At 48.6% G+C, this 4,674-nt stretch overlaps 1 long non-coding RNA gene across 1 annotated transcript; it reads right to left on the reverse strand.

The window, feature by feature from the left end:
- Nucleotides 1-1,476: 1,476 nt before the first annotated feature.
- LOC308652519 lies at nt 1,477-2,084 on the reverse strand. Its single transcript, XR_014022805.1, has 2 exons — nt 1,899-2,084; nt 1,477-1,623 (listed from the first exon to the last, which is right to left on the reverse strand). It is a non-coding gene; the product is annotated as an uncharacterized lncRNA (long non-coding RNA).
- Between the last annotated feature and the right edge of the window lie 2,590 nt (nt 2,085-4,674).

Below are 4,674 nucleotides of genomic sequence, written 5' to 3' on the forward strand. Positions count from 1 at the left end.
ACAGCAGCTCAGAAAAGTTAAATAACGAACATTGCATGGTTCCTTTGAATTTCTGGAAAGATTCATCCCAAAAGCTTTCTCTCAATTTTCACTCCATTCTACTTGCTTATTCCTTTCAAAATGTCCTGGTTTCCTCTCTTCTCTTCTCTCCTATCTCTCTCTCTCTCTCACATACACACACACACCTTCCTCCTAGCTTTTAGCTTTCATTCTTCTTTTCTAATTCCCAGTGCAACAGCCCAGCCTCACTCAGACCACACTCAACTTCTAATAAATCTATTTAGTCGTAATCAACACACAAACCAGTTGTCTTGATTAAACCTGGTGGTGATTAAGTCTTGAGTTTCCCTGTAATTACTAATTACCACCAAAGACCTGAACAATAAATCAAACTCATGAGCAGAAAAAAAATGGGGTTAGCTTAAAACACCCCATTTGTTCTCTCTCATGGTTCATCTGGCCAGGCCTTGACCACATCTGTGTGATTCCCTACTGTCTCTCTCTCCAGCCCCTGAGCTGAGTGTGTGGGAACCTCTCAAATCTCAGGCTAGAGGACAAGAGTTGGACAGTCTCAGGGAAAGACACCTCCAAGATGGGTAGGAAGCCTCAGAATTCTAATCCCGACACTCACGTGAATGCCACCTCCCCCAGGTCTCAGGTAACAAAACTTCTTCCTTCCGTTTCCTGAGGTTTCTTTCCCTCCACTCGGGAACAACCAGGGAGGGAGCACTTTCTGAACAGTCAGATGCCTAACTGGAAACTTCCTTTGATTGAGGCTATTTCTGGCAGTAACAAAAAGAGACTGCAGGTGGCCGTGGGCATGACAGAGGGGACCAAAAATGGTGTGTGTGGGGGGAGGGATGCTAAGAAGGCCAGATGATGAAGAGGACTTGGAATCTGAAAGTTGGTCTCCCTCTTCTCCCCATCTCTAGAGACCCAAGTGGAATTGAAAGAAGGAGAGTCTGTGGAGGACAGGGATTCTGACCATTCCTCTCCCCATCCTCTGAGCATCCCTAATGTCAGGCTTGGGCTTCTAAAATCTCCCCACAAGACCCACCTTCTCTTCCCTAATACACACTCCCACACCCAGGGCTAAGCACACAGGCTGGCACATCCTGGATGTTCATCAATGTGAATTGAATTCGCCTACTCATCCAAGCAACCAATCAACTCCTGTGTCTCCACATGCAATTTTTATTATTCAACTGTCCTAGACATCCCCCAATTCGCTAATGTCTTTTTGGAAGCAGTGGGAGTCCCAGAACTGATGACTCGCTCCTGGATGAAAGAAGCCAGGGGGAATTCAAAGAGAAACAGGGAAGAAGAGAAAGAAGAAAAGGCAGAAGTGGGTTTGGGGGAGGGAAGGAGAAAGAGAGAGAGAAAACATGTCTTTTATCTTGAAGGTCATCTTTACCCGGTCCCAAGGGTTGTTAGTCAGCTTTCCATCACTATAACAAAAAACTTGAGATAATCAACTTATAAAGAGAAAAAGTTTTATTTTGACTCAGTTTTAGATACTCCAGTCCATGTTCAGTTGGCCCGTTGCTTTGGGTCTGTGGTGAAGCAGCATATCCAGGTGGGATCACATGGTAAGGCAAAACTGCTCACCTTATGCCCAGGAAGCTAAAGAGGAGAAGTTGGGAGTCCCACAATCCCCTTCAAGTTCAGTTCCCAGTGTTCTAAAGATCCCCCTCAAAAGGATCCACCTCCTAAAGGTTCTTCCCAGTAGCACCACCCTGGGACCAGGCTTTTATCACACGGATCTTTAGGGAACACTCAAAATCCAAACTCTAGCAGATCATGTGGGAATATACGCACTTATCTATGAAATCAGCATTTATCTATGAAATTAATATAATAAAAAAAAAAACAAAGAAAACTAACAAAGTCCAACCAACCAAGAAATCAGTTGCTGTCAGTCCTGGGCATTCTCAAATACTGAAGATGGGTCACAGCAGAGACCCATTGTCTCCTTAGTGATCTGTCTCCAAGCCCATCAGCCACAAGCCCTCTGGCCCTAAAACAGGAGGCCTAGCCCTGCAGCCTCTGTCCAGCAGCCTAGACTGCCCAGCCCCTCTCTCCCACCTCACGAGGCAGCACACTAGGCCTGGGCTGCTTTTGCACCAGTTGCGTGGTCTCATATTTCCTGTGATGACACATGGGGACATGAAGCTCTGTTATTCTGGCAGGCACCACAGACTGGTCTCTCTTGGCATTTAGTTCCTGGGCGTGGGTTGATTTGTTTCTCTCTTAACTACTCGGCACTTATGTCAGTACCTCTGAGGTTTCAGGGGGCTCCCAGGGCTGCTGTGTTGCAAAGGGACCCAGAATGGTGCCCCACCCTGGCCTGTGCCCAGGAGCAGCCATTTCTGCCCCATACTCCCTGCCTTCACACTCCCTTAGGCCAGTTGAGGGCTGCCTCAGAGAGTCCCATCCGTGGTTGGGACTGGAGATGTGCAGGGTGCATGCATACCAACACTGAGGGCAGGATACACTCAGTGCCTAAGAGGCAATATCACACAGGTTTGCAGTCTGACATTCCTGAGACGGGTTGATCCTACCTCTGCCACTCACCAACTTTGGGACCTTGGACCTGAGGCTCAGACTCTCAGACATTCACATTTCTAAAATGGGGACAAATATCCACCTCATAGAGTTAATCAAGGGCTATATAGAATGCATAGCACAATGCCTGGCACACAGTAAGTGCTTAATTAATGAGATCTACTACCATTATCATTATTAACACTTTGAAGAAGAGACTGGGACAATTTCCCTTGGTACCAGGAACCTGCCAATCACACAAAATGCAGATGATGTATCAGGCCATTCTCTGGAATGGCAGGAGGAGGGATGCACAACCCCAAGACTCTATAATAGATAGCCCCATGAGTGGTCATCTAAACTGAACAATTAAGAGTGGCCTTCCCAGCATCCAAATACATCTTTCTTTTGTCTTTTTTTTTTCTTGCAGTGTTGGAAATGGAACCCAGGACAACAGGTATGTTAGGCAAGCACTCCACCACTGAGCTACACCCCCAGCCCCTTGAATACATCATTTCTAATGACTAGTCATAGATCTCTAAATTATCCATCACTGGTCACTTCTTTGGGGTAAGGCAAAGGCCCCACACTGTAGTAATGCACCATCCACTTTGGAGGACTTCTTCTTTGAGCCAGTGATTTCTACCTTGTTCAACAGCTAGGAGAAAACTTGTTCTAAGGTAAGATGAAAAAATGAACCTTAGATTACCAGCAGGGTCAAGCAGGTCAGGATGAGCTGTGAAGGGAAAGTAGAGGGGAGAGGTCCCAATCAGCCAGTGAGGGAAGGGATTAGGGTCCTGGAGCCTGGGGTGACCCCCTTAGCGTTCAAGTTTCCCACCCCCTGCCCTTCACACCCTAAATAACCTCCTCTCCTTAAGTCTGAGGGTTGAGGGCAGCTGTGACTTACTTGTGGCCAACAGCATATGGCAAAGGTGAAGGGATGTTGTAGATGTCCCTGAGATTCCCAAAGCAGTTGATTTTGAGTCCATCTACAGGGAGATTGTCCTGAGTAGTCCTGACTCAACGCCACTGCACTTAAAGGTCGGGGGAAACTGCGCCCTCAAGAGGGGAAAGGGGAGCCAGCAGGGAAGTCAGCGGCCAGGTTGAGGATCTCATGTGACAAGGAGCTGGGGGTCTCAGACCTGAAGGCAGCCTCTACTCAATGCCATCAAAAAGTAAGAGCCTCCAGCAGGGTAGCTGCAAGGAAATCAGCTCTGTCAACACCCTGAGTGAGCCTGGAAGTGGGTTCTTCTGAGTGGAGACTCCCCAGGAGCAAGCTGGCAGCTAGCACCTGGATGGCAGCCTAGGAGACCCCGCGCAAGGGAACCAGCTGGCCGTGCGTATGTTCCTGGCCCAGGAAAACCGCGATAGAATAATCTGTGTCAATTCAAGGCGCTAAATCTGTGGTCATCTGTTTCACGACAACACAAGATGAATTTAAGTAGGGGAGTGTCATGGAACAGTGACAGGAAGGTCCTCAAGACAGGCCCAGAGCTTAGCGCAGTGGCCTGTTTCTCACAGAGGCACTAGCTCAGGCCAACACACTCAGCCCTGACCACCTGACTGGCCCCATCTGTTTCTGTCTTGAGGTAGAAAGGGTGTGGTGTTCATTGGATCTGCTGCCCTAAGAATGCCTGCCTGGAGCTAAGGTGGGAAGGTGGACTCCCTGAGTCACAAAGTGCCTTAGCCTTAAGGAACCCAGGTATTCTAGAGCCAAAGGACTTGGGCTCCAGGCTTACCCAGAGGGGGTCTTCTGGGAACTTGGGAGAAGCAACAGATTTTCCAGTGAGATCTGGTGCAGGACCAGTACCTTACTCTCCCTGAGGGCTCCTGGGGAATGGACATCCTAGTGTCCCTGGCCCAGGCTCCATCATCTGCAGACCTCTGACCACCTTTAGGTGGACTTGATACCACCACTGGTTAAGAAGCACCAAGCATCCCAGGCCTGCATCCTCAGAGCAGTGGGTTCCAGAATTGTGCCTTGGTGTTGGAGCTGACACTGGGCTCTGGCCTCCAACCTTGCCTGCTCTTCTCACCTCAGCAGCCCTCCCTTAATGCCACCCTAGACCCCTTTCTCCAAACCAAACAAAAATTCTACAAGAAAACTGTCTGCAAGGTGCAAAAGTTGAG

Source organism: Spermophilus citellus (genome assembly GCF_964194105.1).
Source record: "Spermophilus citellus genome assembly, chromosome: 6".
In the NCBI taxonomy this organism is placed as follows: domain Eukaryota; kingdom Metazoa; phylum Chordata; class Mammalia; order Rodentia; family Sciuridae; genus Spermophilus; species Spermophilus citellus.